This window comes from Pipra filicauda, unplaced genomic scaffold (genome assembly GCF_003945595.2).
Source record: "Pipra filicauda isolate LSUMZ 115617 unplaced genomic scaffold, ASM394559v2 scaffold350_size761097_pilon, whole genome shotgun sequence".
In the NCBI taxonomy this organism is placed as follows: Eukaryota; Metazoa; Chordata; class Aves; order Passeriformes; family Pipridae; genus Pipra; species Pipra filicauda.
In genome coordinates, this window is record NW_024104477.1 from 422,874 (window position 1) to 445,790 (window position 22,917).

General features: G+C 37.1%; 1 long non-coding RNA gene across 2 annotated transcripts; it reads left to right on the forward strand.

Annotated features, from left to right (window-relative positions):
* The first annotated feature begins 906 nt into the window (after positions 1-906).
* On the forward strand, positions 907-4,199 carry LOC113983962. 2 transcript variants are annotated; one of them, XR_005564710.1, is made up of 3 exons: positions 907-1,029; positions 2,694-2,755; positions 4,060-4,199. It is a non-coding gene; the product is annotated as an uncharacterized LOC113983962 (long non-coding RNA). The 2 variants fall into 2 exon arrangements; XR_003539318.2 differs by having other exon boundaries at positions 2,713-2,755.
* The last annotated feature ends 18,718 nt before the right edge of the window (positions 4,200-22,917 follow it).

Genomic DNA, 22,917 nt, shown 5'->3' on the forward strand with positions numbered 1-22,917 from the left:
ATTTGATAAGCTCTGTCATCTCACAGTGTTCTCTAGTTTCATACAAAGTTACTTCATTGAGCTAAGGTTCTGGGTTTTTATAAGGAGTACATTTAATCTGTAAATTCTTTAACTTTGGATGAGGTTTATAGCATGTGTATAGCTTTTCCAGATTTGCAAATACAGCTCGGACCCAGTTTTTGGACTCTTAATGATCAAAACCTCTGTTTTTTGAAGTGGTTATTTTTTTCTGATAGAAATTAGCTATATAAAATACCCTGAATCTCACCCATAGCCCAATAATTAAAAGTGATATCTTGTTTCTCCAGAATGTTTGAATTAGTTTCTAATTTAGAAAACTTTTTAAAACTTCCATAGAATAATAAAATACCTGATGGAAAATACATACATACCTTCAGCAAAATATTCTATTGCTTTCCCATGTTTTGATTAAATTCCCCACTCTGAAAGTGTCCCAGATTAGTTACATCATAATGTTAGTCAGAATCAGTTATGATCTCAGATGAAAATCAGTGACCATCGGTGGAATATCTGCCGTATGTAAACCAGAATATTTCTATAATTTCTCTTTCCATTTCTCGTGTATTTTTGGACAGTCATGGGATGTTTTATTGCTACAGTATCATAAGTATGCTTAATTCCACTTGCTATCTGACAGATTGACTGTCAGCATGGAAATCATTTCCTGGGAAACTTGAAAAGTCAACCGAACCATTGCTGAGAACCAACACAGTAAGGAATAGAGTTGCTGTTTTCAGCATAGCACTATGGATTTGACACTAATAAGGCCTGTTTCACATTGGTCAGCAATACAAGAGATCTGGCTAGGACCACTAAGCAGTCAGTGACTCAAAAGCATCAGTGTATCGTTTTCCAACTGCGCTCTTTTTGTTGAGACCGTGACAAAAGACAAGACTCAGACTCCTCTGAGCCTCCTGCCTATATGGTTCAGAAGTCCACAGCTTCCCTCTGTCATTCTGCTAGAGCCTGCTAGCTCCTGTTTCCACCCCATCCTGGCAGGCCCTACAGGTATGGTTCCACCTCGGGCTCTGTGTGGGCAAACATAGGCAGCCAATCTGCGAAAGAAAGATTGCACTGGGCAGATGTGAACTCCACTTGTCTCGGACACTGTCTCCTGTGTGTACACAACAGCTACATTTAGCCTGCAGAACAGTGTGATTCAACCAAGTTGATAATTCTGATGAGCCCTAAATAATGGTGTTAATCAAACCACTGTTTCAATTGCCTGTGACTGATCTTTTTTCTTCCTTTTCTTTTTTTCTTGGCAAATTTTTAAAATTTGAGCAAAATGAGAAGCTGTCTAATAGGATGTCTCATTGACCTTGTTCTCCCTTTTCTTTCAGAGTATACAAATGTTACATAACCGATAACATATAAAGAATACAAACAAAACAGGTGTTTATATTTCAGAGCAGTAATGACAACTCTACCTCTTTGTAGTTCTTTTTTCCCATACTTTATCCTCTGAATCAGTTTGAAAGAATTTTTATGGATAAACTGAATATAAAAAATTCTGCAGAGAAAAATATCTAAACATTTTGTAAGCTCATTTGCCCTTTTCACAGACCCTGTTACCATAACAACTTGAACTGTTGCTATAGTAATATTCTTTTATTATGAAACACATTATTTTTTGTAGGTAAGATATTTTCATAAGCATCTTGACCTTCAAAATTAAAATAATCTAAAATATTTTCTGGAAAGTGTTTTATAGGACAATATATGCAAGGGATAATTTTGGGAAAAAATAGGAAGAGGTGTTTGATTTTCCTTGGAAAAAAATCAAAAAGGTTCTCCTAAGAATTAAACAAAATTTTACATACTTATATTGTAAAGCTCTTTACTATCCCCTACAATTCTTCTCTCTCTTAATTTTTTGCCTGATGAAAAGAAGAAAAAATAAAGATCTTTTTAAAAGCTTATTTTTGCTTCTCACACGTTTCTCTTCTCACATATAAGGTGATATTTACTTAAAAGCTGGTAATTCATTTTTATATATGTAAGAACATAAGGATCAAAAAAACCCCCAATAAAAAACAAGTGTTTAGGAAATGTCTTCAATTAAAAAAAAAACTATGGTAAAATAGTAATATATCAATATAATAGATTTAAATATTAGAATATATATTATTTCATATCATATTTAATTTATAAATAATAGCAATTTTCCTTTTCTTATGCACTTGCTATAGATTATGAGAGAAATATCTAAATTTTCTAGATCCAAAAATGTGTTGTATTGTTTTTCTATCAGCTTCTGTTTATTTCTCCCATTGTATTTTCCTAGTTTTTATCCCTTTGTGAAATTTTGTCTTGCTTTTGCTGTATAATGAGAAGCTGTTCCTGGCTCTTACTCTAGGTCTCCAAGGATAGAAGACTGTATTCTAAAGAGAGACTTAGCAAATAAATCAAAGCAGTTAAAAGTTAGGTTCTCTAGAGTAAGTTGTTTTTTTTAGAAAACAAACAAAAATTTTAAAAAACCCATCTGAAACAATACAACTAAAGTTTTCAGAGGGATGCTATTTTTAAGCAAGGTATTTTGAAGAATTTAGATATAAACTCTATCAGAATTCTAATGTTGGTTAAAAAGAAAATTGGATTAGGAGGTTGCTTATGCAAATTAAGTATTTTAATTTCATTGGATCTGATTTTATTTCTGATATCTATTTTAGACTCATCTTTTCCCCTCAGGTGTATCCTGCTTGAGGGCCACTTATTTTGAAAATGGTGAGAGGTGAGAAATGTGAACTGCTCATGTTCCCCCATTTTGTAAGTGACCCTTTAATGTGTAGGCTCTGTGCAAGAGGGCATCGTCATTGATCTGATAACAAGTGATTGCTACCAATTCTTTCCGTTAGTCTCATCCTTTAAAACATGATGAAATTTAAGACCATTGAATAGAGGCCTTTGGAGTATTTACTGGAAGAATGTGTTTTCTGGCTCTTAAACAAACTGAACATAAGTGCTGAGCAGTGTAATTTTTTATTTTTTTTTTCAGAACCAGGACATATGCAAGAAATTTTAAGATCAAAAACTTCTTTAGAAGATAGTGAAATTAAACTGTGTTATAAGATGGAATCTGAGAAAATTTTGATGATTGCAATTTTGTACTCAGACTGTTGTAAAACTCCAGCCAAGTCCTGATTCCAGTGTCTTCCTTCCTAGTGTTAGTGATTACAACTCCAGAAACGTTATGTGTTAGTACATTTTGTCTGTGACATGTAGAGACTGTAAGATATCTTTGTTCTGATGTAAATAGTGTTCAACAAGTACAGTATCTCAATATTGAAGTTTTCTGAACATCTCTTTTAGATAATGGTGTTTTGGTGGAGCCAAACTTATATCCTCCATAATGAAGCTGCTGAGCTGGTTAACTTATGTCTTGTTCATATGCAACTTTTTTTGTTGGATTTTGTGTAGAAGAACTGCAGTCATTCATCAGACATTCTTTATCTGAGCAATTTTCCACTTCTCTAATTACGAATGTATTGAGCTATGCATATGTAACAATGCTAAGAATGCTGGAGGGCATCTTTGAATTCATTTTAATACCATAATTGCAAAATCTACAGGAGTGTTCATATTCTATAAAGAAAACCTACAATGCACACGTTATGAAGGACTTCCAAATTATATTGTTATTTTCTGTTCACGTATTTGGCACTTTTTTATTATTTCTTCATACTGTACAGCCTTTTAAAAATTTTTCATACTTTCAGCAATTGTGCTGATAAAACACCAAAAGGACTTCCACTACTGTCTTTCACTATTTTTCATTTTTATCTTACCATCATTATCTCATTACTCATTACTCTCTAGTCTGACACTATGTAATAGGTCTTTAGGATGGAGTGTTAGCTCTCAAGCAGGCATGAGACCATTGTCATAGTATTTATCTCTATCAGAGTATGTCTACTGTATAGACACTGACAATATGTATGCATAACACATTATTAGTTATATATATATATGTATAAATTCATAGTGGGCATAACACCCAATGTCTACATAATGTTCTGTTTCTATATAACATCATAGATAAACTGCTGGAGTGGTCTGTTCAGCCTGGAGAAGAGGAGACTGAGGGGAGACCTCATCGAACTCTACAATTTCCTCTTGAGGGGAAGAAGAGGAGAGGCAGGCACTGATCTCTTCTCTGTGTTAACCAGCAACAGAACCCAAGGGAATGGCCTGAAGTTGTGTCAGGGCAGGTTTAGGCTGGATATCAGAAAAAGGGTCTTCACCCAGAAGGTGGCTGGGTACTGGAACAGGCTCCCCAGGGAAGTGGTCACAGCACCAAGCCTGACAGAGATCAAGTGTTTGGATGATACGCTCAGGCTCATGGTGTGACTCTTGGGGATGGTCCTGTGCAGGGCTAAGGGCTGGACTCGATGATCCCTGTGGGTCCTTCCAACTCAGCATATTCTGTGATTCTGTGAAATTTGTGGTCGCAATATAGACATGGTTAACTGATAGATCTTTGTTTAAATAATATGAAAATTTATCTTTTACATGGTGAGTATACATATGAGTTACATGTGAGCAAAAGCTCAACAAAGGTTACTCTACTAGGTTTTCTCATAAGTTGTTGTAAGAAAACTATTAAGTCTTTGGGTTTACTTTTTACATTAGGATTATACTACATTCAACAAGGCTTTAAGTAATGTTTATCTGTTAGATCTTTTTCTGCCATGAAAGATCTAACATGACCAGGATCCAACATGAAAGATCTAACATGACCAGGATCATATTCAGTGTCAGTTACCCATATCTGGAAATATTAAATTGTTGTTATTGGAAATAATGACGGTGTTCTTACAATAACAAAAATTAATTTGCGTGATAAATTATGGGAAAAATCAAGTCACCTCTATAAGATCAAACTCTGATACTAACATGGGGTCTGTATGTTTTACTTCCAAATATGTCTTGCGCACAACTTGTTGGAATACAAAATTGTGCTTACAATGCTGTAGGGGAAAATTTGGGTGCAGGAGTGAAAAAGCACTCCTACTTGCAGGAGCCAGGCATAGATACAACTAACCCAAGCTTGCCACTGTATATTTCTTCTCTCCCTGTAGCAATATCGTGATCAATGTCATGCAGAAAATCTGAAGCAGTGGGAGGGTTCCAGTACTGTGTTTGCAAAAGGTGGTAAGATCCATAAGTCAGGCCGTGCTCAGGTTGGAGCAATGTGGCTGCACTGTATAAAACTAGATGTCATTCACCTACTAATACAGATGCCTGGAGCAGGGCTTAAGGCAAATGCTATGCTGTAACCTGCTCTTTAACATACATAACTCGTAAAATTTAATGTTAGAGAGGCCAGGAAAACAGGGGACTGAGGGCTTAATAAGTGGATAAAGTAGATTGACTTGATTTTGTGTTCTGTTGTCTACTTATCCCCTTAAAAAAGTTTGCACAGAAGGAATCTTGTGGGTTCCCCTTTTCCCATATCTTTTTTTTTTGCACTAGAGATATCGTAGTAATGCTGTTTGCAAGTCTATGCTGTCCTTTGCATCTGAAATACTAAAAATGCTAATTAATGATCTTTCTTTGCAGTCCCACCTTCCTCTGAATTTCTAAGCGTTCTGTAACCCTGCCAGAAGAGTCATGCCGTACTTGTCAAATAGGTGCATTAAGAATTAGCTTGTATTTTCAGGGTCAGTTGGGAGAACTCTTTTTTTTTCTTCTTTATATTATGCACTTTCTAAATATAGTCAAGCAATTTTTGGGGTCTTGTTTTTCTCTCTTGTCATGCCCATTCACAGGCTTGAATGAAAAACCTACTTATTAGTAAGACTGTACAATTAGCTCCTCACTACATTCTTTTAAGTGTGAAGGGAAATATATGCAATCATGTTGAGCTCTATAGTTCATCATATGATTTTTCTATAAATAAAACCAAGTGGTTACTCCTACAATGAGTTCCAAATTTCAAGTTCCAAAAATGATGTTTTATCTTTCAGGGCTAGTGGAACTAGAGATCCAGAACACTAAATTTAGTACCATAAAATTCCACTGAGACTTCTGAATTTAAAACTACAGTTCATTGCTGTTTGAACCTTGGTATCAGGATGAGTAGTGTGAAGGCAGTAGCTGATTCTACACTCCTCAGAAAGACCTACCACTCATACAGGTGGTCTCTGGAAGAGAAGAAAATGTCCCATGACATTAGAAAATATTACAATTGTGAGGGTCTTGGGGCTCTGGTGACTAAACCACATATGTGTCCTGATTTCATCTACAAAAAACTTAATTTTCTTTCTAGTAGCTAGTATGGTACTATGTTTTAGATTTATTTTTACATTGTTGCATTGAAATGACAATGATGACACTACATAATTCACTAGTCAAGGTACTATGAGATTCATCTTTTCATAGAATGGTTTGGATTTAGCCCCCACCATGGGCAGGGACACCTTCCACTAGAACAGGTTGCTCAAAGCCCCATGTAACCTGGCCTTAAACACTTCCAGGGATGGAGCATCCACAGCTTCTCTGGGCAAGTGATTCCAGAGCCTCACTACCCTCACAATAAAGAATTTCTTCCTAATATCTACTCTCAGTTTAAAGCCGTTCTCCCCCCATCCTATCCCTACATGCCCTTGTAAAAAGTCCCTTTTCAGCTCTCTTCTCCAGGTTGAACAACACAAATTCTCTCAGCCTGACTTCACAGAAGAGGTGCTCCTACCCTCCTTTTCTCCTGTCCTTAAAAATATCATCCTTGAATACTAGATTAAATTACACTCTAATTCTACTTTCGTGTATTCCCCAATCAATTCAAATAAATTTAGCTAACTCAAGTTACACTTTCTTACACCAATATTAATTAGTGCACAATGTGGTCAAGTTTATCACTTTTGACAATGAAGCAGTGTATCTACATTATGTGGTATTCTATTAACTTACTAAAAATTTTTTGTTTATTCGATGTCTATCCAGGCTTAGGCACCTTAAAACAAAATAACACTTTAAGAATCCCCTTGCTGAATTTAAGAAATTCAGTTTCCCACGTAATAATGCCCATTGGTGGCTAACTAAAGATTATCTGAAGCTAAAATGATGGAGGAGAACTGCTAAATCCTTAATGGCTACATAGAAAACCTTCAGCCATTCAAAGCAAGCCTTTAAGAGGCTAATCTCAAACAGCATGAGCTTGCCATTGATTTCTGGGGGCAGAGGATATTTGGAAAAGGTGAATAGTCTTAAAATACTTGTTAAGAATCAGAGATAAATTAGATTTTTAGGGATGCCTTAGAGGTGGAATCACTGTGAGAAGGGAATCGGATGAAAGTTGCCTTTGTAGTATTGACATACAAGGAAGAATTCACAAAAATAAAATATTCTTGAATAATTTTGAAGACATTTGAATAATACTAAATTGGAAAGAGAAGCATAACAGAAAGAATTTGATGCAAATAAACTCCCCATTTCTCATGACTCTCACATCCTTGATTCCTAATGATTCCTAGCACAATAAAATATAATGAGTAAGTAATGACAGCTCAATTTCATGCTCTTCAACAGTAGTAGCTGGGTCGTGCTCACAAATGAGAAAACTTGAAGCCCAAATCATTCCAAAATTCCCCTGCAACAGTGATTGTGCATTTGTATTACTCTTCATGTTTTCTGTTAAGAGCCAACAAACCATTCAGTGCCTTCTGAAGCACAAGTGTTATTTTTAAAAGATTAATGGTTCTGCAGAGCAGTAACATATATAATTAGGAAGCCTGTATTCCTATTTTTAACCTGATTCAGTACCCTAGACTTGAAAGAAATGTAGAATTTCACATTCTAATTGAGTTCTGTCAAAATATGAACCAAAAGCAATTTAGTTATATAGCCCACAAGAAAGTAGAATGAAAGCAAGACCAAAATTAGCTTGATCTAGTTAGAATCTTTTTATCAGATAAGACAGGGGTGAAATTATGAAGAACAGTGATATAATTGTTGAATCTGGAAAAATTAGGAACAGTATCACAAATGGAAGGCTATGGCTAATGGCAGTGTTTATGGTAGATACTTGAAAGGTAATGGAGCCTGCAGTGGTTAGCATGGCAATAAGCTAAAGCTAAGACATTATAGTCAAAATAGTATGTAACTGTAACCAGCAGGTAACCATAAATTCTAAGATTACTGCACAGGATGTTTAGAGCTGTCTGAATAGCTGTTTCTTGATTAACCGAAAAAAATACAAAACACAAACACACCAGACCATCAAGGGCAATCACAACTGTTCTTTATGTTTGCATTTTCTTGGATTAGTGCGGGAGATGGGTTTTATTTCCCTATTAATGTTTTAATTTTTCCCTACTAACGCTATGTCTATATCTAAATTGGCCCTGACTGTGTCTGAAACCAGGAATTGAACAGGAATACAAATATGGTGTGTTGCGGTATGCAGAACTTTAGCATACCTCATCCAAGAGATGTTGTTGAAATATTGATTGTAACAACTTGTCATAAAACTTGTGTTAATCTTTTTTCTTTTACTAGTTATTAATCTCTGAGAGTATTTTAATGATTAAAAAGTAATTCTAACATTGTGAAAAATATTTAGTTCATGTAATGTATTTCAGAGTAGCATATGTATGTAGGCAAAAAGAGGGGGGAAAGCATCCTGTGGAAAAACAGGATGCAGCAAATAAAACAGAGATCTCATGGGAGATCAAGTACTCTAGAAAATTGTAGGGACTAGAAATTTGGGGTTGCAGAGAAAATGCTTAGCTTGTTCCAGAAATTCCAAGGGAAACTAGCATCTTTCTAAGTCATAATTCTTTAATTATGTATCTTGAGTAAACTGCCAAGAAATGCAAAATAGTATGCTATGAACTAATGTAAAGATATCAGAAAGATATTAAAAAGAAAATTCCTTTTGAAAAAGGTTTTCCTACTTTTTATGGGTTGAATTATGATCTTGAAAACGTAGGTGGTTCCTTTACCCTCTACTCAGCACTGGTAAGGCATGTCTAGAGTGCTGTGTCTAGGTCTGGCCTCCTCACTAGAAGGAAGACATGGACATACTGAAGCCAGTCCAGCAAAGGACATGAAGAGGATTAAAGGCTTGGAGCATGTTTCATATGAGGAAAATCTGAGGGAGCTGGGACTGTTCAGCCCAAAGAAAAGAAATCTTAGGCTTATCCCTGTGTAAAAATACCTGATGGCAGGAAGGGGAGGGAAGTGAAGACAACAGATGGTATTTACTATTGCTGGTTTTTATGAGAATCTCCTAATACATGTTGCACAAAAAAATTAGGAATCTTGATAGCTGTAGGCAGCTCCAGTTAAATAATTAAATAATTAAAAATACTACCAAAGTTATCATATATGATTAGATTAGGAATAAAATACTGCTAACATTAGTTTAATAAAAGTGAAAAGCCAGAGTTCTGGAAATTCTTCTGTGCAAAAAAATGTGCCATGATTAAAAAAAAAATTACATGACCTCTTCTGTTCCTGAATAACAGATTGGAGTGGACATAGTCTTCATAAATTGCTTGTTGATCTTCAGCATCTCTATAGCAAACACTCTGGTAAAGCATAGGAAGAGGGAAGGAGAAAAGCTGATAAATATCAATGATGTTTGGCAAACCTTCACAAAAGGTTCATAAAAATTGTCTACAGCAATGGAAAATTTCATTGGACGTCAGACAATAAACAGAATTAGTAAGAAGTTCAGAATGAACATTGACTGTAGTTTGTGTCCTACAACGCTTTTGTTTCTTTCTTTCATTTTTTTTAAACCAACCATGCTTATATTAATACTTTACACACTAGTTACCTGCAAGTCTTTCATTCCTCTTGACCCAGAAACTACAAAGGTTCAACTGCATTCTATTACAGAGCGTGAGGCTTGTACTACTGCTTGATATGGGATCTTATTTTGAGTTCTCAGCAAGGCGTAATATTCAAACAGTAACACTCACACTATTTTTCAGTATAAAACAGCTCCCACATTTTGCTGTTTTCTCAAGACTATAAGTCTGGATAGCAATTCTTGATTCATGAACACGTTTCCAGCTGAAATATGCTATCCTAAGGAGGAATGTCATGTGAATGCTTTCATATTTTCAGCTGTTTGAGTAGTGTGGTGCTTTTAGATCATTAGTCTTCACTGACAGAAATGTACAGTTTACTTACATCAGTTTAAAAGTTTAGAAAAACAAATCACGGAAAGGCAGGCTGATTCACATAGTGTTTCTTCAGCTTGCTTAATAAGTGAAGCTCTTCTAAATATTACGATAATCCCTCTGTGTCTTCAGTGAAACAAAAAGTAAGGAAACTTTGGAATTCCACAGAAACACCTGTAGAATGAGCTAATAATCTTTCCAGTTATCAGTTGAGGAGAATGAACGGTAAGGTTAATTTGATGATATGCTGAGAAATTGAAAGAACAGACTGGAATTGTGGTGCGGTCTCTAAAAGTCTGATACACAGCAGGATTAAATTAGATAATTTGCAATATGTTATTTAGCGATTTTTATACCTTTCAGTGTTTATTTATCACATAACAAAGAAGAGGATTTTTTTTACCACAGCCCAAAGGAGAAACACTTGAATATGACTTGCTAAAATTGACCTTTACTTACACATTGTGACTTTTACATGGCAGTATTATGATAAACTGACTCTAGCTTCAGATTTATTACTCAGTCCTGACCTTTGGTTATATTAGAATATTGCTTTCAGCCAAACTAAATAATAATGTCTCTGTGAATGTAAGGAACTGGCAGATCTGAGATGTCAATTGCAGCTCAATTTTCCTTTCACCTGGGAGTACAGCATGTCACAGTGTTTTATTGATCTAAGAGTCATTAGAGTTCAGTGTTATAACTCTTCAGTTTTCCACACAGTGCAATACTGTAATAGGGATGAACCATGAATTGGAGCATGACTCCATTCAAGACTAGTCAAAATTTGGAATGTCTGTTTCATCAGAAATAAGTATAATGATTTTGATTTTTTTCCCCTAAGTTGGAACGTGCAGTCAAAATATCTTTGGAAAGATTCAAAATGATCCTTCCAAAATTATTTTCATAGATTTTTCTGATATGTTTTAATTAATTAAAATAATATTCATTGATCAAAACTGTTTAGGTAGTCAGAAAATTTTCAATCTGCTATAAACTAGAGTATAATAATGAATAAAAGTACCTTCTTGCCACTTCCGTTCCTCATGCTTCAGAAGAATTAATGTATTTATGCATCTGAATGTCTTTCAAGTGGTACAGCAGCTTCATGTGCCTTTGTTTTTCAGATAAGGACTGAAATCAGTAGGATATTACTTTAGGAAGGACTATGATTACAATCCTATTATTAAAATAATAATTCATTTACTTACCATCTACATAAAGATCAAAGAGTTTGACATACTCTTATTGTTACCCTATTGCTGCCAGGATTCTTCTGGATACTGCATTTGTGCTAGCATGCAGGCCTTAACCAATTTTTAAGCATAGAATCATAGAACAGCTTGTGTTGGAAGGGACCTTAAAGATCACCTAGTTCTAAACCCCCTGCCCTGGACAGGGACTTCCCCAACTAGACAAGGTTGCTCAATGCCCCCAACCTGGCCTTGAACATCACCAGGGATGGGGCATCCACAACTTCTCTCAGCAAGTGGTTCCAGAGCCTCACACCCTCACTGTAAAGGCTTTCTTCTCTATATTTAACCTAAATTTCCTGTCTTTCAGTTTGAACCCATTACTCCTTGTCCTACCACTACAATTCCTGATGAAAAATTCCTCTCTGGCTTCCCTGTAGCCCCCCTTCAGATACTGGGAGATTGCTATGAGGTCTCCATGAGACCTCCTCCAGGCTAAATAGCCCGAACTTTCTCAGCCTATCTTCATAGGAAAGGTGCTCTAGTCCCCTTATCAGCTTCATGGCACTCCTCTGGACTTGCTCCATCAGTTCCATGTCCTTATATTGTGGGCACCAGAACTGTATGTATATTCATAAAGTTGTTAGTTGTTGAATCTTACAATAACTTGTCACATATTTCTATCTACTCTGTTGCTGTGAGGATGTCTTCTCTATCCAAACTATTTTTGAGGTATTTAAGTTCATTGATCATGAAAGTAACTAAGTAGGCAGGTATTCATAACATAGAGAAATTTTAGCAAAGTATTTTCTAGAAGACATATAATTGAATTCTTTTATTTCTTCAGTGACATTTAGTTAATAGTGGTAAAATAAAGGAGAATTTCTCCATAGATTAGCAGCGTATAGTTTTGTAGTTTAATACTTTCTTCAAATGAAATATATAGCGGTGGTGTTTTTAATTTTTTAGGCAGTTTTTTGTAATTATTTTAAGTGTACATTTTTCCTTTCTTACTCATGGTGGATAGAAACACAGTTTAGACATTACCAGAGCAAATTAATAAGAATGGAGGTGATAAGTAAAATAAAAAGCATTGATATTGTGTTATAAATGGCAATGTCCTTCAAATTAACATTTGTTAAAACCTGATTTTGTTATTATTATATTTGAAGACATACTTAGGTACTGTACATAATATTTTACGCTTTTCAGTATCATCTATAAAATTCACAGGTAGTCATTGAACCATCACAAAGAGGTCTCCAGTCATCTTGCTTTAACATCAGAACTGTTTACAACAGATACAGGATTTTGCTAGTTTGTTGGCAGACACAAGGTTACCCTTAAAATGTTTGCATTAAAGGAAAGGTGATTTCTGGAAGAAAAATCAATATGTGTGATGCTTTGAAAACAGCCATCCGTCAGCAAAATGGTTGTAGAAAAAGATTCCAACAACTATTGCTCATTTTATTTGACTAATCTGCCAGTATACCAGAAGCAGGTTTCTAGTCCAAGAACTCTAAACTAATAGCACTTGAGGAAAAAAATAAAAAATCAGTTGTCATTTTCAGCTCTTTAGAAGATTCTGCATCTTATTTTACAAAGCAAATATTTGTTCTTATTATGATGGAGGAAATAAAAATGCAACTTCTGTCTAGAAATTACTGCTTAGCTTATTTCTCTTTTATGAGCGTTTCTTCCCCCGACTGAGAACGCAGTTTAATTGCTCAATAAAAGTTTAAGGTTTTAAGACAAAAAATCTACTATAAAATTAAATGAGATTTAAAAAATGTGTGCTAAACAATGTGTCAGTTCATTACACCAGTGCTGGTGGCTCTGACAGCCGAGAATTAGAGGGTCAAATTCATTAAAACTAACCTGATGTCAGATGAGGTTGAGGCAGCTTTTCGTCCTAAGTTTACAGCATATTCAAATTCAGCAAAACTGACACAAAAATTTTGTGGAACTGATCACTACTGGGGATATGAGGTCTTTATTCACAGATAACCACTTCTTCCCAAATGAAAGAGTCAGATTGCAACACTTTGTTGTTTTTTGGGTGTTTGGGGCTCTGTGACATTTTTTCTGTGAATTTCATTTACTGGGCAGTGACAAGGTAGACAAACAGAATTCTGCATGTCTGCTCTGCTATTCAAAATTAATGAGAAAACACAGTAAAGCCTAGTTTTTAAATCTCCTGAGAACAAGTAGTTGGGAGATACATCACAGGGAAAGGATTTTTGCCTGTAGCACTTTTAGAGATTCACAGATTTGTGAATAAAGGCACTGCCTGACAGTTCGATAAGATGGCACTCCATAAAAACTCTTGTCAGCCATTGCCTTCATCTCCATGAGGTACTTGGTATTTCTGTGCTGGAAGAAATGCTTCAGCTTCTTTAACCTTCAAGCCATAACAAGGACACTTTTTCATACTGACTTCGGCACCCTGTTAAACCAAAAGTATCTTTTCTCAGGGACTGTGGCCAAACAGTGGTCAGAGGGACAGGGCCAGGACGGGTGTTTAGACAAAGTTTTTACCTTGCTCTGCTTGTGCAGGAGATGGACACTCCTGGTTCAGGTGGGACTTGGGTGGCAAGAGGCCACCCCCTGGCAGGGTGTCAGCAGGGAGTAGCAGGGGTCAGCAGTGCAGAAAGAAGATCCTGAGAAACCATTGATGGGACAGTATGAGGTCAAGCAGAGGCTTCTGGTTCCATTTTGATATAAAATCAGAAAACTTGAGAGTGATTGGTGTTCTTTTTTTTTTATAACTACTTATACATACCAAATCCAGGGGTTTTATAAGCCAGTGTGAAATTAAATTTTAAATTGTGAATCCGTTCCATAATCCTGGCCAGGATTAAAGCATATTGATGACAGAAATATTATGGACATTTTTACACATTTGCTTTCAGTTTTTTAATATATATTTCATTGTCTGTTAAATCCTTGCGTCACTAGAGAGCCTAAAATAGCTTGCTTCTAAAGCTGAAGCCAAATGGACTTCATTACAATGGAAATAGCATACTTTATTCTTCATTATTTTTTGTTTCACCATTAACCTTTGTACCTCATAGCTTTTCTGCCTGGTACTTAACTTTGTTCTACAGGCTGAAGAAGAAATAATTCTATACTAATAAGTCCAAACTGAGTAACAAGGTAAACTCACTGGCCCTACCCTCATCCTCAGCCAAGGAAACAGGACTTTTTCTTACAAGTTGCACCCTTAAGTCTCAGTCATACATACTGTCAGAGAAGAATAAATCTTTACAGGAATATGCTGGCAGAATTGCTGAATCTCTTGCAATTCTCGTAATCTGTTATTAAAATTCCATTTTGTGGACATTTCATGAATTTATGGATTTCCTCCTTGATGAATAGTGAAATCATAACAACACAACATCTATTACCACACTGCTGAGCAGAAGGTGGCACAAATTTTGAGTCACTGACCAACCACTTCAGAATGCATCATCTACCAACAGGGAACACTTCTCTGGACTTTGGTTACTCTGTTTAACACTTCTGCTTTTCTGAGCTTGATTCTGTTTGCAGATGCTCTCTGAATACTTGTAGTGATGAAAATATATGCATGAAGCCTGTGGAAAAATTCCTCTTATAGAAATGGAAAAGGAGGAAAAGATTGCACTTGGAAAAGCTCTGGGCAATGATACCTATTGAAGTTTCTCTCCAAAAAGAGAAATATTAGATATTATTTTATCTGTTGCAACCTTGTAAAATGCTGGTAGAAGTAATCTGACTTTTCAATTAATTTTGGAGTTCCTCTAACATACCTTTCATACCTAAAAGAAAGAATGTTTATTTTGTTAATTTATGTTTTTTTAGAAGCAGTGGCTTTGAAATCAGTCATTAACACAGTAAAATTAATGGTCTTGTGTTGCAGTTCCTGAGCAGACAAGTGCTGCTGACTTGCACGGGAGTTCTCAGATTGCCACTGTAAATTTTAATTTTGGATTGATCCTGATGCATTTTCTCCTCCTAAATATTTAATTTTATGTACAAAATAGGCTATGACATTCATTCTTCTAGCTACTTCTAGCACTTTAGAAAAAAAATACCATCTTTCTTGCTTTGTCCTAGAATCTGGCACATTTCATTAAAAAAAAGAAATCCTGATATCTGGTCATTACATATTACAAACATTATGTGAAAGTTAAAACTATTATGTCAATTTTTACAACGATATGCTTTCAGTTTTCTACATACATATTTCTTTGTCTGTTAAATCCTTCCATCACTGAAGAACCTAAAATACCTTCAGATCTATGTAGGCCAAATATTTTCCTTCTCTGTTCAACAGTCGTTAGTTGGACCAGGGGTTTTGATAGCTCTGGATAATTGATTATATAAAAAGGCATAGTTTATGTTTGCCACTGAGATCATAGCCAGACATTTAATTGCATTTAATTTTCAATGTTATTTTACCTATTTTTGTGAGTCAAGTCAGTCAAATATTTACTAGTGCAATAAGATGTCATTGTATTATAGGCATCTGAGTAAGAGATGTATACCTTCCTGCATAGAACTTTTATGAAGAAATGCCCCATGATTCCCTGAATAAAGTCATCATTCAGAATTTCAAATATTTTTTAAATAATGTTTGAATAACTCAGTGCTCTACCAAAGAACTTTTTCACTCACCTTGTTGTTTCCAAGTCTTTTAATTGCTCGGTACACCCAAAAAGCTACGCCATGAGTGATCAATGTTGTGAATGACTTAAAACCTTCTCCCATCCTGATAAAATTATATGGTAAAAAATGCACTTAATCATTTTGAATAAATATTGCAAAATTTGAAATTAATTTGTACTATTCTCCCACTATGTCATTTTCTAAAGCAGTTTCAGTACTCAGTCTGAGGTTCTTTGATATACTTTTTGGTGCATAAATTATAAAGATGTACTTTGATATTTTATTTCATTTTAGAAAGCCTCAACCACCAGTTGGAAGGAATCCTACTGTTCTTCAGGACATATAGGACTCAGCAGACAGAAGTCAAATAAACTCTTATTTTGCTCTGCCAAGACAACTAGGTCAGTGAATGAAGCAGGCAAAATAATGAAGAGGTATCCATCTTCACCCTAGAGCAGAGACAGATAATTCTTTGTCCTTTGTTGTTGTATTTTATGTAATTAGGATACATTTTTTCAATCATTCTGGATGCATTCAAGTTGTAAGAGCCTCAAGATGCACATAGTGAATTATTACACTGTTGGTCTATACTGAAAGCTTTATGAGCAGTTCTGCATCCTGATTTGTTAAAGGAAGATAAAACCACATTAAAAGTCAAGCTGAAAGGTACAAAAAGCATTACCCCTTTGTTTTTCATATTTATGAAGCACTGAACTGTAGAGTACTCTAATGATAGCTTGTATTAATTTTAACAAATTTGAAAATCTTGCTGACTAGTCTAACATTTAGGTGCTTTTCCATTCTGTTTCTCATCAACCTTTAGCTTTTTGCTGGAGGCACTACATTTGTTATGTTACTGTAAATAGATAATTACAAACAATGGTAAAACAAAACACCACCACTGGTAAAGCTAATAGGCTTTTAAAAACTTCAACCCATTCAGCTACAAAAAAAATTAAATTAAAATACATGTATTGTGAACATATCAATTTTATTAACACAAAACTTTTTTTTCCCTGCTTGCTAAATAGCTCTAATTCCATTAGAAAATATTCTGTTTCCAAGAACTAGCATTTTCTTGTTCTTGTTTTCTACTTACACATGAACAGTGGAATTTGTCTTCAGAAACTACCCATGGGATTTGGGGGGGGAAGTAATGTCTCTTCTCAGAGATGGGCTTTAACTAAAGATTAAACTGTACAGCACTTGAAACACTGGTGATCCCGAATTGTCCGCTAGAGGTGATCTTTAGCCTTTTGTAAGCAGGGCTGTAGTTTGGGAAGAGACAGAGGACGTGCAGGGTGTAATGCCTGATGTGTTGTACTGGAGAGCTGAAGAAGAGAATACTAAAGAGGGAATAATAAGTGTTAAGAGAATAACAAAGGGCACAACAAGTGGCAAGTGCCTCCTCCTCAGATAAGTTTAGGACATAAAAAAACTACTGGTGGTTCATTTGGAACCTTAACCTGTAGCTGCATTTACTGATGCTGCTTCACTTTATTTCTAAGCAGAATATACTTTATATATGCCCTGTAAACACTAGAGCTCTTAATGCTTTCTTTGGCCTTTGACCTACTCAAACCTTCAGTCACTGAGGCTCCAGCAGCCCTGAGCAAAGGGAAATACAGTGGGTGAGACCCAGATGTATAGGGGGTCCTGGAATCAGGAACACCCACGCAGCATCCCCACAACCTGGAAGCCCTCGGCAGCAAACCAGGCGAGGAGGGGGCGGTGCCAGGAGCGACCAAGGGGTATTTAAATGGCTCCAGAGAGTAAAACGACCCAGAGTGTGGGTGTGGCACAGCAGTTCCACGAAGACTGGACGAGCGGGAAGAACTCCCCTCTGACCACCCAGGAGCAGGCAGTAGAAGCAGCAAACAGACTCAGTATCTGGCAAGGAAGAGCAAAGAGGTCCTTTCAGCCCCAATCCTATTAGCATATTAGTTTAAGCTTCCTCAGTTATGGTGTTGACACGCCGTAAAGCTCAGTCCCTTGTAGCTGCGGGAGTCACTGAAACCAGCTGTGTCAGAGGCTCCAGACAGACAGACAGATCTGCTGATGGCAGGCGCAGCTCTCGAGGTCCCAGGTTGCCAGGAGTGCCTGATGCCTCTTTGCAAGGCTTGGGGCAACAGTTATTTTGCAGAAGGTGTTCCGTGGTTGCAGAGCTGTGTCACCAGGTGAGGGAGCTGCGGAAGAAGCGAGCAGGCTATGTAGTATTTGGGTGAATGGGCAAGAGAGATGGATTATATTCAGAGACACTACAGTCTCAAGACTTCGAAGTTGGTCACCGTGGGTACGAGGAGGAAGGTTCCTTCCTCTTCCTTCTCAGAATTTGACAGGTTGGACTGGTACCTTCTACAGCAGGTATAAGGCTCTGGCACTAGAAGGCCAGAAAACTGATGAGATGTGTGAAGGTCATTCTGGGTGGTGGGACCTCCTGAAACACCTCCACCTGTACCTGCATCAAGATCTCCTCTGTTAAGAGGGAAAGAAGGGTAGTTATAATAGGAATAGATAGTTGTAATAGTTCTAAGGGGAACAGAGGGCCTAACATGCAGACTGAACCTCACTTACAGGAAAGTTTGCTGTCTCCCAGGGTCTCGGATGAGGGACATTACTGGAAAACTCTCCAGTCTAGTAAGGCCCTCTGATCACTATGTGCTATTGGTTGTTCAAGTTGGAAGTAACGAAATAACAAAGAGAAGTCCAAGGGCAATCAAAAGAGACTTCAGGGCCCTGGGACAATTAGTAGGGGGATCAAGAGCACAGGTAGTGATTTCCGTCATTCTTCTGGTAACAAGGAATTATTCTGATAGGTATAGGCATATCCATCAGGATAATTAATGGTTCTGAGGTTGATGTAATTGGAAAAATTCTGTACTTTTCACCCATGGGATGATCTACTTAACACATGGTCTAGTGACACCTGATGGGATATGCCTTGAATTTGTATGGGATCTGCTTCTCCAGCTGTATCCCTACAAATCTATGAGACCTGATGGGATTCATCCCAGAATCCTCAAAGAGCTGGCTGATGTAATTGCAAAACCTCTCTTGATGATTTTTGAGCAGTCTTGGGAATCCAGAGAGGTCCCAGCTGAAAAATGGTGTTGAATTCAAAGAGCTGGAAGCTGGCAAACATTACCCCAGTTTTCAAGAAGGGGAAGAAAGAGGACCCCAGAAACCACAGGCCTATCAGTCTCACTTAAGTGCCTGGTAAGTAATGGAGAGGATTATTTTGGGAGGTATTGAAAAACACCTGAAACACAATACAGTCATTGGTCTTCTCATAGCACAGCTTCGTGAAAGGAAAGTCCTGCTTATCCAACCTGATTTTCTTCTATGACAAGGTAACCCACCTAGTTGATCAAGAGAAGCCAGTTGATGTAATCTTTTTGGATTTCACTAAAGCTTTCTCTCACAGGATCTTACTATCTCTCACAGGATCCTTTTAGATAGAAGTCCAGCACACAGCTGGATAAACACATCATGTGGTGGGTGAGCAATTGGCTCACCGGTTGCACACAGAGGGTGATAGTGAATCAGGTAACAACAGACTGGCAACCTGTCACTAGTGGGGTTCCGCAGGGCTCCATCTTTGGCCTGTGCTCTTCAACATCTTCATAAGCAACTTGGATGCAGGACTGGAAGGGATACTAAGCAACTTTAAAGATGATACAAAACTAGGACGAGCTGTTGACTCCCTCGAAGGAAGGAAGGCCCTGCGGAAAGACCTCAACAAATAAGGGGACAATCACCAACCATATGAAGTTCAAGAAGGGAAAGTGCTGGATTCTGCACCTGGGATGGGGCAACCCCCAATATACAGACAGAATGGGGAATGAGAAGCTGGAAAGCAGTGCTGTGGAAAGAGACTTGAGGGACCTCGTTGATGGCAAGTTGCATATGAGTCAGCAGTGCCCTGGCAGCCAGGAGGGCCAACTGTGTCCTGGGGGACATCAGGCAAACATCACCAGCTGGTTGAGGGAGTTGATTGTCTCTCTCTGCTCTGCACTAGTGCAGCCTCACCTTGAATATTGTGTGCAGTTTTGGGCACCGCAATATAAGAAACATATTAAGCTACGAGAGAGCATCCAAAGGAGGGCAACGAAGATGATCAAGGGCTGTGAGGGGAAGCCGTATGAGGAGCGGCTGAGGTCACTTGGTCTGTTCAGCCTAGAGAGGAGGAGACTGAGGGGAGACCTCATCAAGGACTACAACTTCCTTGTGAAGGGAATGGCCTGAAGTTATGTCAGGGGAGGTTTAGGTTGGATATCAGAAAAAGGATCTTCACCCAGAGAGTGATTGGGCACTGGAACAGGCTCCCCAGGGAAGTGGTCACAGCACCAAGCCTGACAGAGATCAAGAAGTGTTTGGACAATACTCTCAGGCAAATGGTGTGACTCTTGGGGATGGTCCTGTGCAGGGTCAGGAGTTGTACTTGATCCTTGAGGGTCCCTTCCAAATTGGCATATTGTGTGATGTTCCATTATCCTGTGTGAAAGTCATCCTGGTAGACTCAAAATGAAGTTGTCAAATTAAAACCTTAATGGGACATGGACTATGTGCTGGCCTTCCTCCAAGGATGAACTTCACGTTTTTTGGAATGAACTTCTGATTTCTTCTTTCGTGATAGGTCCTCTATTTCTGTTAAGGAGTCCTATACACTCTAGTAATTAATATGTATTTTAGTTCTTTATTAAAAATGTGACAAGAATACTGGCAACAAAGTAATGTCTTTTCTATTCTTATATTTCAATGAGACTGGTTACAGAAAAGGAAAAATAAGGAAATAGAAATGCACTAGCACTTCATAAATATTATCTGTAAATAATATCCTCAAAATCATATTCCTCCTTTTTTTTTTCCCTGTTCTGTTTCAATATCATCATATGCCCTAGGGTACTTTACAAAAATTGTAAATGTGTTATAACCACTTTTTTTATTTCTGTTCAATGCAAGTGCGTAATCAATATTGCCACATGTAGTTTTTTGATCCCCTGACTTTATTATGCATGAAGAATGCATATTGCATCCACAGGTGTTTACTACTAAAATTGTAAAGCCTATTTAGCACTGACCTATTAATACTTAGGTATTATAATTTAATTAATTTGCTGTTTTTTCAACAATGATGTTAATTTTTAAAGATTTGTTTCGCACAAAAAGTGTGTATGAAAATATTTATGCATACAGCAATTCAATTTTCTGTATACTTCTTGAAGGTCACATTTTCAAGGAAAGCAGACAATTCAGGGAAAAAAATCCTACACATACACACACACTGAAGCACACATGCTATATTTATGACTCAGTTTATTCTGATAGAAATAGAAATCAAGTATATTCGGTGAAAAGGAAATTTTTAGGCTAAAGAAAAAATACTTTAGTTGTCCTTGTGTTAAGAGGAGAAACAGTAACCATATGCAGTTTTCCAAAGATATTAAAATAGTCTAGTATTAGAACTGTGTAAGCAAATGTGTATTGCAAGATGGGAATGAAGCATATGGTGAAGTGGTTGAATATCTTATTGCAGGAGCTGTAAACTGATTTCAATATAGGTCAGTCACTGACGTTCCCCAGAACTCAAACCATGGCTTCAACAATCCTTCTTTAGCAATATTCTGCATTTCTGTCAAATATGGTGGTTTGTTTTTTTCAAATAGGAAAAGTGCTTTTGAATTTTCAAAGTAGCTTCAAGAGGCAAAAACACAAAGGAAGTGTTTTATGTCACCCTAAATGACTGAAAGAAAGAGAAGATTATGGCTTTCCAACTTCTTTTTTATACTGTGGATTCGAAGTGTGATTAACTGGTTGTTACACTCTGTAATAAATATGCTTCAACTGAAGAAGCATTCAATTGGCTGTTAACACTTCAAATTAATCAGTGTGTACCTCACAGCCAACTAAAACTCATTCTTGTGCCTGTAAAGTGCCATCTTTGTCATCTTCTAGTATAGCATATATAACACTCTTCTCCGCAATACCTTTAAAGTAGCTTTAAAGTGATCTCCAGGGACCACACTTGTCATGAGATAATTACTGTCCTGTACTGTACGAAACCCTTGACTGCTCTTCATGCTTTACGATATCCCAGGGAAATAATCACTGTATTACAATGTATTTTCTATTGTGATTTAATATCTTCTTACATTGATTGAGAAAACAGTCAAAGACATAATTAATTTATCTAGTACCAGTAGTTTCTCAGCACAGTTTGCAGCAAAAAGACATCAGGTAATGCTACTCAGAAGTGTAAAACAGCCCTTCTTTGTGAAACTAGACTTCAGCTACCTACATTTAAAAAGGTATGAAACATGACATCCGACAAGCTCATTTTTCTCAATCGCTTTTTCTAATCAGGCTTAAGATCTCTCTGGATGCACAAAGCTCTGATACAGTCTTTAGATCTTAACATACATAGGTGATATACAAACACACAGCTGGAGAAGATGCTGATATTCAGCGCCTGACCAATTCACAGTTTGAGTCTCATTGGAGTTAGTTAAGTCCCTACTGCCAGGTGGGGTTAGGTTGTAAAAAGGTAATTCAGATCCCCAAATAGAGAAGGAAGTAAATCAGGAGGAACTGTGCGGGTTGACTTCATCAACCAGTAAGGGAGTGGATAATTGCTGAGGAAACCTCTCTTTTTCCTGGGAGGTTCATGCAACTGCTTCTCTTAGGGTCTCCAAAGGATGAGATATACATCTTTGGTCAGGCTAAAACTTGGGTACGCAGCTTCTGGGGCTGAAAAGGTGGCCGTTCCTGACCCCTTGCCACCAGCACTGAGCTTCAGTGTCATATACCAGCATTACGTGGAGCAGCTTTTCCCCTCCCAGCCTCTGTGGTGTCTAGCTGCCAGAACAGCACCTTCTCATTTGAGGGCACAGCTGCATTCTTTTGTAAGGCTCTCTGATTTA